This window comes from Prionailurus bengalensis, chromosome B1 (assembly GCF_016509475.1).
Source record: "Prionailurus bengalensis isolate Pbe53 chromosome B1, Fcat_Pben_1.1_paternal_pri, whole genome shotgun sequence".
In the NCBI taxonomy this organism is placed as follows: Eukaryota; Metazoa; Chordata; class Mammalia; order Carnivora; family Felidae; genus Prionailurus; species Prionailurus bengalensis.
The window spans coordinates 19,854,377-19,866,864 of record NC_057344.1 but is presented as its reverse complement, the minus strand read 5'-3'; positions in this window follow the sequence as shown (position 1 = coordinate 19,866,864).

Sequence of the window (12,488 nt, the reverse complement as noted above, 5' to 3'; positions counted from 1 at the left end):
TCCATGACATGTCTTTTACCATGTTTCGAGGTAGAAATTAAATATCTTCTATCCCCATGTTGCAATAAAAGTTCTTGATTAGAAACAATATGGTTCTTTGTAAATTGCACTGAGTACTGGATAGTAGGTCATAATAGTTACTTGTTTTTGTTTTTAAAATTTCCCATTCATCTCCTAAACTGACATATACTTTTTATTCTTAGGCTAATTTGCTTTAATATTTTAAAATTTATTTGATGTTATATTTATTTTACTTTAGATTTTGTGTTCGTATTAAAATATTGCATGAATATTATTTGAAATGAAAAAATAAGACAAAGATTATATAACAAAATGGAAGGAATTTTCTGTCATTTCTACTTCATTTCTGGAACTTTGAGTTAGATGTATAATTTTCCACTCTGTTCTGTGCACACAAACCTGTATGGGATCCACAACTATACAGAATAGCATGTAGAGTGATATTTTTAAAAATAACCCAGGTGCACAGAAGTAGTCCCATAATTATTCTATGAATATCTCCCTTCCAAACATTTTCTTTTAAAATATTTACATAAGATTAAAAGTTAAGCATTTAAAAATCCATAAATTAAAAAGAACAAATACAGTGTATACCCATCATACTATATTGACACATGTTAACTCTTTGCCCATTTCTTTTATGTTACAAAGATCAAGTGCCTTGCTCATCTGATTGCATTCCTCTTCCTCATCAAAGGCAAGCATTTTCATGCATTTTTGTGTCTAGTCTTCCACTGTAACTTTTATATTTTCACATTCAGAAACAAAATTGACATAAAGAGTAACATACCATAGGTATCATTCTTTGACTTGTTTTCATTCAACGCCATCTTGTTAGGGATAGGCCTAGTACAGTATTTTCTTTGGAATAGACCATAATGTTTATCCCTTCTCATATTAATGGATGGTCAGGTTGGTGTAAGGGGTTTCACTGCTTCTGTGAACATCACTACAGGTGTTGCCTGGTCCATGTACAAGAGCTTCTTACAGAGCCTTGTGACTCCATGTGTATTCACAGTCAAGCAGCGTCAGCATCACATGAGAGCTGTTAGAAATGCAGAATCTCAGATCTCATCCCACACCGCCTGGATCATAGTCTGCATTTTAATAAGGTCTGCAGGAATTTGTGTGCACATTAATATTTGAAAAGCATTGCTTTAGGAGGTATACCAGAAAGTGAAATCATGACATCACAGGAAATGAATGCTTCCAACTGCACTGCATATTGTCAAATATTTTTCCTAAGTAGTTGTTACCATATATAGTCCTGCCAGCAATGTGGGGGAGTTGGTGACTTCCTACATTCGAGCCAACTTTTAGTGCCATCAGAATTTTTGAATTTTGCTTACCTGCTTGGTGTGAAAAAGCATTTTATTGCCATCTTAACTTTCATTTTCCTTGTTACTAATACAATCACTTAGTAATTGCTCCCTATTTCTCCTAATCTTTAATTTTCCCCTCTCTACATAAAATGTAAACACACTTTGATTTTTTCCAACATAAGTAACCCCACTGCACACAAATCAACACCTTTTCAGTTTATACTCCCAGCTGTAGACCTGTTATTTTCATCTTTTCCACAGTAAACCTCTTTGGAAAAGCTGGCCATACCTACTCTTTGAAATTCCTATGTGGCATTTGCTTCCATTTATTTCAGGAAAATTTGTCTTTCCAGAGTAGAGGTTACTTTAATATTGCTAAGTCCAATGATTCATTTCCAATAATTAATTTATTTGACATTTCAAGCAACATTTGAAACAGATATGATCACTCTCCTTCATGAAATACTTCTTCCCTTAGCTTCCGTGACACCGATCACTCTTGATTCTTCTGCCTTTTTGGACATTTACTGATTTCCTCCTCAGTTTTCTGACACTTGGAGAGCCATAGGTTTTAATCCTTAGGTCTGTTCAGTCTTTAAGTCTACTTCTTGTTTGTTTGTTTTGTTTTGTTTTGTAGATAAACTCTATGCTCAACATTGAGCTTCAACTGAGGACCCCAAGATCAAGAATCACATGCTATACTAACTGAGCCAGCCAGGGGCCCCTCTATAGCTACTTCTTTTTCTTTTTTTTAAATGTTTGTTTATTAAAAAAATTTTTTTTAGTGTTTATTCTTTGAGAGTGAGACAGAGATCATGAGCAGGGGAATGACAGAGAGAGAGAGGAAGATACAGAATCAGAAGTAGGCTCCAGGTTCTGATCCATCATAGCCTGACATGGGGCCCAAACTCATGAACCATGAGATCATGACCTGAGCCAAAGACAGATGCCTAACCAACTGAACCACCCAGGCTCCCCTAATGTTTGTTTATTTTTGAGATAGAAGCAGAATGAGACCAGGGGAGGGGCAGAGAGAGAGGGAGGCACAGAATCTGAAGCAAGCTCCAGGCTCTGAGCTGTCAGCACAGAACCTGACACGGGGCTTGAATTCACCAATCACGAGATCATGACCTGAGCTGAAGTTGGATGCTTAACCAACTGAGCCACCCACGCACCCCTCTACATCTACTTCTTAAGTGACCAGATTAACTCTCACAATTTAGAGAGCGTCTGTGTGCTCATTGTTGCCCAAATTATACCTGCAATATGGTTCTCTCTCTTGAATTCTAAATTTTTATACCCATCTGCAACTGTACACTGGTATTACATAGGTGTCTTAAATTTAACATGTCCAAAATTAAATTCCTAATTTCCTTTACCTCATCTCACAAATTTCTTCTGTAATCTTTTCCATTTCAGTGAATGACTCTTTCCTCCAACTAGTTTTACACCCAAACCTTATAGGATTTTTTTTTTAATCTGACAGTCTATATCCAAACTATTAGTAATCTGTTTCGTTATGAGTCATGCACACAGACTGCACCTGCTTCTCACCACCTCCACTGTGACCAGGTTCATCTGTGTCATCTTGGTCCTGGATTACTATTATCATGTCTCCTGTCTCCCAGCGTCTACATTTGCCTCCTTAGCCAGTAACCTGTACTCAGTATGCCACTGAGAGTGCTCCTTTTACATATAAGACAAATTTTGACACTCCTCTCCCTAAAACACTCCAATGACTTCCTTCTCACAGACTGACCGACGATTGGTGACATGGGCCCAGAGTCATTGCCATATGCTGGGAAAACTGTTAAGAGCTATTTCAGTCCTGTAGTTCTTTTGGGATCACGGAGGCTTGAATTGTCACAACATCCTGGATCAGCTTCTTCCACTTCCCGATCCTACCTTCTGTGGTGCCTCATAGCTATGTTGCCCAAGTAATACATTGCTCAAGAAGATTTCTGTATGTGATTTTGCATGATAGAGTCCTTTTTTTAAAATTTTTGTATGTTTATTTATCTTGAGAGAGAGACAGAGTGACAATGGGAGAGGGGCGAAGAGAGAGGGAGACACAGAATCTGAAGCAGGCGCCAGACTCCGAGCTGTCAGCCCAGAGCCTGAAACGGGGTTCGAACTCATGAGCTGTGAGATCATAACCTGAGCGGGTCAGACGCTCAACCAACTGAGCCACCCAGACACCCCAATAGAGTCCTTTTTAGGACTCAGGATCTAAGATGACTGCTGAAGCATTTTTAAAAATACCCTTACCATGTTTAATCCGATTTATAGCTGAGAGTTAATTCTATCATTTTGTATTTTTACATGAAAAATTGTTGTAATATTGTACCATTGTTAGAATGTGTACAAAGAGTAGGATGATAAGTATGCCTGATAAAATAAACCACATACCTGTCAGGTACCACTTAACTGGCAATAGATAATGGAGTGCATTTTAATACATGCTGTAGGTTATATATAAGTACAAGATTCATATCTTAATTAGCTCATACATTTGGATGAAATGAAACAAAAAATCATCGAAGAATAAGAATTGCAAGAAATGACACAGCATGTTACTCCATGCTGTACTGGTGGTACTTAAGATTGTATGTGTGTACTAAGATAGGAGTACTCAAAGTCAAGTCCATGACTTGTGTTTGACAGTATTATCTTTCTTGATAAGTATCAAAATGAACAGTGAGCATTGGAAATTTTAAAAATAATTTGATAGAATAATTTTGTATCTGTGATGTTCAGGATTGTTTAAAATGGGTCTTTATTTTTTTATATGTAATTTTTAAAAGTTCATTTTGTTAATAATTCATTTTTATTATATTTTATACAATTGTCAATGTATAATAGGTTCTAAATAAAACTGGTCCTCCCATTTTGACAAGCATTGTACTGAGATGAAAAGTGAATTTATAGTTAACTATACTTGGAAAGACAAAGATATTTGACTTTGAATAAATTTTAAAATTGGTAAAGAAATTGACTGATGAAGAGAAATAGATAGGAGTATGTAGTGACAATGACACACATGCCTCATTCAGGGAATTCTAACTGTGAGGTGGTAGTTCTGGTGGAAGACTTTGGAAGACATATGGGAAGTTTGGTCAAGGGAATGAAATCACAGAGGAGAAGAAAAATGGAAGCATAGTCTTACATCTTAATTTTAGCTAGTTACAGATTTGCCAAGATTATTATTCTCAGTAATACTCTGGTGGTTAGTAGGAGAACTATAGTGTACTAGCAGCATTAGGATTAAGTTTGAGTCAAATGCACAGTCTTTAGGAAGTCCTAAGTTCAGGTAGTTATGTATATTCTTATTTCTCTAGAAAAGGTCAGGCATAGTCTTACTCATTTTAGTCATGTGAGTTCCAATGGAAAGGGTCTAGGCTTTCAGGGAGAAATTTTTGTGTGCTAAAGCTAAGAAATAAGGGCCCTTGGTCTTGAAAAACTTCTGTAAATGTTCAATCTGGTGAGGTCTCAGATTTAACATCCCGTCATTATATAAACCCACATTCTATAAATCCACATTAGCACCTACCCACAAGCATCTCTCTGTGAATGGGGGAAGCTTGTATCACATATAAATCTAGATATGCAGTGTGGCCACAAAACTATGGAAGGACTCTTTATAAAACTCATACTGCAAAAATACTGAAAGGTACACTAAAAACTATAGAATGCTCATGAAAGAATTTAAAGAAGATAGAAAGAAATGGAAAAACATTCCATTCTCATGGATTGGAAGAACAAATATTGTTGACATCAGTATTACCCAAAGTAATCTACACATTCAATGCAATCCCAATCAAGATAACACCAGCATTATTCACAGAGCTAGGACAAACAATTCTAAATTTGTATGGAACCACAAAAGACCCCAAATAGCCAAAGTAATGTTGAAAAAGAAAACCAAAGCTGGAGGCTTCACAATTCCTGACTTCAAGCTGTATTACAAAGCTATGTTCATCAAGACAGTATGGTACTGGCACAAAAACGGACACATAGGTCAGTGGAACAGAATGAAAAACCCATAAATGGACCCACAAATGTATGGCCGGGTAATCTTCAACAAAGCAGGAAAGAATATCCAGTGGAAAAAAGACAGTCTCTTCAGTAGATGGTGTCGGGAAACCAGGACAATGACATGCAGAAGAATGAAATTGGACCACTTTCTTACAACATATACAAAAATAAACTCAAAATGGATGAAAGAGCTAAATGTGAGACAGGAAATCATCAAAATCCTAGAGTATAAAACAGATAGCGAAAGATTGCTATGACCTTGGCCAGAGCAACTTCTTGGTAGACTTGTGTCTGGATGCAAGGGAAGCAAAAGCAAACATAAACTATTGGGACCTCATCAAAGTAAAAAGCTTCTTCACCACAAAGGAAACAATCAGCAAAATTAGAAGACAGCATACAGAATGGGAGAAGTTATTTATAAATGACATATAAGATAAAGGGTTAGTATCCAGAGTCTACAAAGCACTAATCAAACTCAACCTACCCCCAAAATAAATAATCCAGTGAAGAAATGGGCTGAGGAGATCAACAGGTACTTTTCCAAAGAAGACATCCAGATAGCTAACAGACACATGAAAAAATGCTCAACACCACTCATCATCAGGGAAATACAAATCAAAACCACAATGAGATACCACCTCACACCTGTCAGAATGGCTAAAATTAACAACTCAGGAAACAACAGGTGTTGGCAAGGATGTGGAGAAAGAGGAACACTTTGTCCTGTTGGTGGGAATGCAAACTTGTGTAGTCACTCTGGAAAACAGTATGGAGGTTCCTCAAAACATTAAAAATGGAACTCTCCTATGAGCCAGAAATCGCACTACTAGGTATTTATCCAAAGGATACAAAAATGCTGATTTGAAAGGTCACTTGCGCCCCAATTTTTATAGCAGCACTATTGACAATAGCCCAAGTATGGAAAGAGCCCGAATGTCCATTGACTGATGAGTAGGTAAAGAAGATGTGGTATATATAGAGAGAATGGAATATTACTTGGTGATCAAAAAGAAAGAAATCTTGCCATTTGCAACAATGTCTATGGAACTACAATATATTATGCTAAGCAAAATAAGTCAGAGAAAGACAAATACATCATTTCAGTCATATGTGGAATTTAAAAAACAAAACATATGAACATAGGGGAAGGGAAGGAAAAATAAGATAAAAAGAGAGGGAGGCAAACCATAAGAGACTCTTAAATACAGATAACAAACTGAGGGCTGCTGGAGGGGAGATGGGTGCTGAATGGGCTAAATAGGTAATGGACAATAAGGAGGGCACTTGTTGGGATGAGCACTGAGTGTTATATGTAAGTGATGAATCACTAAATTCTCCTGAAGCCATTACTGCATTGTATGTTAACTAACTTGTATTTAAATTTAAAAAATAAACACAATAAAGTACAAAATTTAAGTAAAAAAATACAGGAAGGATAAACACCAAAATATTAGTTGATAATATTATGGTTTTAGGAATGTAATTTTTTCCTTGTCCTGCTTTTCTATTTTTTCCAAAGTTTAATAAGTCTACATTTTAAGATATATATATATATATATAATTACATTTAAATAATAGTTTATGTTTCTGTAAACACACATAATTGTGGGTCTGAACATGAGATCAAGAGAGCAAAGTTCCTTTCTGTAGGCATGAGAAAAAAGAGGTAATTTGGGGTTTTCCTATTTTAATCAGAACAAAACTTGAGAAAATGACTTTGGTGATATGTATAAAAAGAAAATCTAGGAGATCTTAAGAGGCAAAAATGATTTCACAATTTGAAATTGGTCATTTGTAAAGGTAGTAAAAATAATAAGAGCAAACATGAATTGAATAATGGCTAATGTTAAGTGAGACTTAGTATGGTCCAGGTGGTATTTCCAGTGCCTTACATGAATTAGTCCATTTATTGATGAATAATGATAATTGAAAAAGGAAATTGAGATAAGGATCAAGTTTTAGGAGATCAACTGGGAGGCTCTCACAGAAAGTTGTCATTATTTCAAACTCATTGTGTTTAAAACTCATGATCTTCCCTCTCAAACCATGCTTTCTTTTATATTCACTCACTTTCGCTAGTTGACTATTCTTTTCAGCCTTCATTACCCACACCTTGGAGTTATTTCTGTCCTCTCTCCATTGTTCTCCTTTTAGTATATAATTCATTTAATCAGTCTATTAGTTTCACCTTTGCAAGATTCACCTTTGCAAATTACAATTGTAATTTTAAAAGCAATTTAGATTCTGTTTCCAGAAACATTTGAGAGAGGAAGGAGGAAAAAAATGGACAGTGTTGAATTTCTGTATAGGATAGTCATTGCATTGGGCATTTTCTTTCTTCTTAGTAATGTTACAGAAGGGCGATTATACATTTTATTTGGCTTTACTTTTAAATAAATCTGTGCTCATATAGATTATTATATAAGTTTGCCAAGGTCACACAATTGTTACATGATAGATCCAGGATTCACTCAAGGGTCTATGTAATTCTTACTGAATAATTAACCTTATCATTATTCTAGACTATTGAGTATGATGTTAGCTGTGGGTTTTCATAGATGGCCCTTATCATATTGTAGAACATTACTGAATGCACTTTGTTGAGAGTTTATTATGAACTGATGTTGCATTTAATGAAATGCTTTTTCTGTATCTGTTGGGCTATCATGTGGTTTTTATCCTTCTTCTTGTTAAGGTGATGTTTCACATTGATTGATTTGTGAGTATTGAGCCACACTTGCATCTCTGGAATGAATCCCACTTAATTGTGGTAAATGATTTTTTTTAACGTATTGTTGAATTCACTTTGCTAAAGATTTTTATATCTATATTCATCAGAGATATATGCCTGTAGTCTTGTCTTTCTTTGTTTCTTTTTTTCTTTTTGTTTTTAGTATCTTTGTTTGTTTCACAATTGGTAATGTTGACCCCGTACAATGAATTTGCAAACTTTCATTCCCTCTCCAACTCCTTCTCCCCCCATCCTCCTCCCTCCTCCTCTTCCTCCTCTCTCTCCTCTCTCTCTTCTTCCCCCTTCTCCTCTGCTTTTCCTCATTCTCTCCTCCTCCTCCAACTCCTCCTCCTCCTCTTCCTCCTCCTCCTCCTCTTCCTCCTTCTTCTTTGGAATACCTTGAGAAGAATAGGTATTAAAGTCATCTGGTCCTGGACTTTAGTTTGTTGAGAGGTTTTGATTACTGATTCAATATCATTACTAGTAATCCGTCTGTTCAGATTTCTTCCTGATTCGTTTTTGGAAGATTTTGTTTCTAGGAATTTGTCTATTTCTTCCAGGTTGTCCAACTTGTTGGTGTATAATTTTTCATAATCTCTTATAATTCTTTATATTTCTGGGTATCAGTTATTTCTCCTTCATTTCTGATTTTATTTATTTGAGTCTTTTCTGTTTTTCCCTTTATGAGTCTGGCTAAAGGTTTATCATTTTTATCTTTTCATAAAATTTTTTTAAGTTTATTTATTTTGAGAGAGACAGAGTGCAAGTTGGGGGAGGGCAGAGAGAGAGAGAGAGAGAAGCCCAAGCAGGCTCTGCACTGTCATCTTGGAGCCTGACATGGGGCTTGAACTCACAAAACTGTGAGATCATGACCTGAGCAGAAACCAAGGGTCAGATGCTTAATTGAGCCACCCAGGAGCCCCTATTTTTCTTTTGAAAGAACCAGCTCTTGGCTTAATTGATCTTTTAATTTCATTATTTCTGCACTAGTCTATATTAATTCTTTTTTTCTACTAGTTTTGGGCTTTATTTTTCTTTTTCTAGCTCCTTTAAGTGTAAATTTAGATTATTTGATATTCCTCATATTTCTTGAAGTATATCTGTATTGCTCTAAATTTTCTACTTAAAACTGCTTTTGCTGAATCCCCAAGATTTTAGACTTGTGTTTTCATTCATCTCCATATATTTTATTTCCTCTTTGATTTCTTCATGGACCCATTGGTTGTTTAGTAGTAGGTTGTTGAGCCTCTATGTATTTGTGTTTTTTCCAGTTGTTTTTTTCTTGTCACTATTTTGAAGTTTCACTCCATTGTGAAAAGATGCTTGGTATGATTTCAATCTTCTTAGTTTTATGTTGAGACCTGTTTTGTGGCCTAATATGTGATGTGTCTTGGAGAATTTTTCATGTGCATTTGAAAAGATTATGTACTCTGCTGTTTTGGGATGGAATGTTCTGTATATGTCTCTTAGGTCTATCTGGCCTAATGTGTCATTCACAGCCACTGATTTTTTGGTTGATTTTCTCCCTATCAAAATACCAATAGCAATTTTTACACACCTAGAACAAATAATACTGAACTTTACATAGAATAACAAAAGCCCTCAAATATAGCCAAAACAATCTTGAGAAACAATAACAAAGCTGGAGGTATCACAATCCCAGGTTTCAAGATATATTACAAAGTTGTAGTAATCAAAACAGTATGGTACTGACACAAAAATAGACACATACTTAAATGGAACAGGACAGAAAGCCCAGATCTAAACCTATACCATATGGCCAATTAATGTAATGAGACAGGAGGCAAGAATATCCAGTGGGGAAAGACAGTCTGTTCAATAAATGGTGTGGGGAGGGGAGTCTGAGTGGCTCAGTTGGTTAAGCTTCTGACTTCAGGTCATGTTCTCACAGTTTGTGACTATGAGCCCCACTTTGGGTGATCCCTGATTTTGTCTCTCTCCCCTACCCCATCTTTCTTTCTGTCCCTCATGGGATTATCTTTCTCCCTCTCTGTCTGCCCCCTCAATCCCTTATGCTCTCTCTCAAAAGAAAGAAACAATGGGGAAAACTGAACAGCTACATGCAAAAGAATGAAAGTGGATCACTTTCTTATACCATACACTAAAGAAAATCAAAATGGATTAAAGACCTAAATGTGACACCTGAAACCATAAAATTCCTTAAAGAAAACATGAGCATAATCTCATATTCATGGATATGTCTTCTCTGGCAAGGGAAACAAAAGTAAAAATGAACTATTAGGACTACACAAATATAAAAAGCTTTTGCACACAAAGGAAACCATCTACAAAAGAAAAAGACAACTTGCCAAATGGAAGAAGATATTTGCAAATGATATATCTGATGTTAGCCAAAATATATAAAAAGCTTATACAACTCAACACCAAGAAAACAATCTGATTTGACAATGGGTGGAGGAACTATGTAGACATTTTTCCAAAAAAGACGCAAATGGCCAACAAGACACATGAAAAGATGTTCTCAGTCACTAATCTTCGGGGAAACAAAAATCAAAACCACAATGAGATATCACCACACATGGCTCAGCATGGCCAGTATCAAAAAGACAGGAAATAACAAGTGTTGGTAAGGATGTGGAGAAAAGGGAATCCTTGCCTACTGCTGGTAGGGATATAAATTAGTATAACCACTTTGGAAAACACTATGGAGGTTCCTTAAAATATTAAAAATAGAACTATTTTAATATTTAATATTTTGATCCAGCAATTCCACTTCTGGGTATTTATCTGAAGAAAATGAGGATTGTAACTTGAAGAGATAGATGCATTCTTATGTTTATTTCAGCATTATTTATAATGGCCAAGGAATGGAAGCAACAGAGTGTCCACTGATAGATGAATGGATATAGAAATGCGGTTTACACACACACACACACACACACACACACACACACACACACACTGGTATATTAGCCATTAAAAAGAATGAAATCTTGCCATCTGTGACAACATGGGTGGATCTTGCCCATATTATGCTAAGTGAAATAAGACAAATACCACATGATTCACTTATATATGGAATCTAAAAAAAATAAATAAACAAAAACAAGACATTTAAATGCAGAGAACAAATTGGTGGTTGTCAGAGGGGAGGTAAGTGAAGTGACAGGTGAAATAAAAGAGATGAAGAGAGAAATACTTCTAGTTATAAAATAAATCACAGAGATGAAAAATACAGCATAGGAATATAGTTGATAATATTGTAATAATGTTGTATGGTGATAAGTGGTGACTGTACTTAATGCAGTGAGCATTAAGTAAATAAGGAATTGGCGATTCATTCTGTTATGCTTCTGAAACTAATATAACTTTGTCAGTTATACTTCAACAAAATATCCAGATAAATTGCAGAAAACCCAGTTAAATTTGAATTTCTGTTAAGCAATGGATAATTTTTTTAGAATAAGTATGCCCCATGCAATCTTTGGGACATTCTTCTACAACAAAACAAAACAAAACAAAACTTATCAATTACCTGAAAGTCAGTTAAACTATGTTCCAAATATTGCCTACTTACACTAAAAAATTATTGTTTATCTGAAATACAAGTTTAATTGGGTGTCCTGAATTTTTGTTCTAATTTTTTTAATGTTTATTTCTGAAGGAGAGAGAAACACAGTATGAGCAGGGGAGGGGCAGAGAGAGGGGAAGACCCAAGAATCTGAAGCAGGCTCCAGGCTCTAAGCTGTGAGCACAGAGCCCCATGTGGGGTTCAAACTCTCTGGCCTCAAGATTATGACCTGAGCAGAAGTCTGATGCTTAACTGACTGAGCCACCCAGGTGCCCCTAGGTGTCCTAAACTTTTATTGGCTAAATACACTATCCTGTGCTAGGCACAGTTATCTAATCTTGTTGATATGGATTCAAAAAGGAGGTAGAATTTAATAATCATCAATGTCTCATTGTTATTATCTTCACATCTTATGGAGTGCTATTCTAAGTATTTTATTTAATTCTTACCACTCTGTGAGGTAGTTACCATGAATAGCTCTATCTGATGAGGAAAGTGAGGTGTTTTAAAGAAAAGTTAAAACCAATGATTTAGAAAATTTTCCATTTTTGATCTGGTGGACCTTAAATCCTGTTTGGATATTCAGGAACCAGAGATGTGATTCCCACACCTGGAACAGATCCATTACAAGAACCCGGTGAAAACATTACTTCTATATTTCTAAAAGTCTTCATTGTGTGTATCAAACAGCTTGCACCTTGCAGTGAATTTAGCAGGCATGAAGCTGAAAGATTTTGATAGTTGAAATTGTAAGAAAGGCCTTAGGTTAAAACTGTTGGTAGGTATTTATATCCAATAGCACTTCCTTTTCTCCACCCCCCATTTT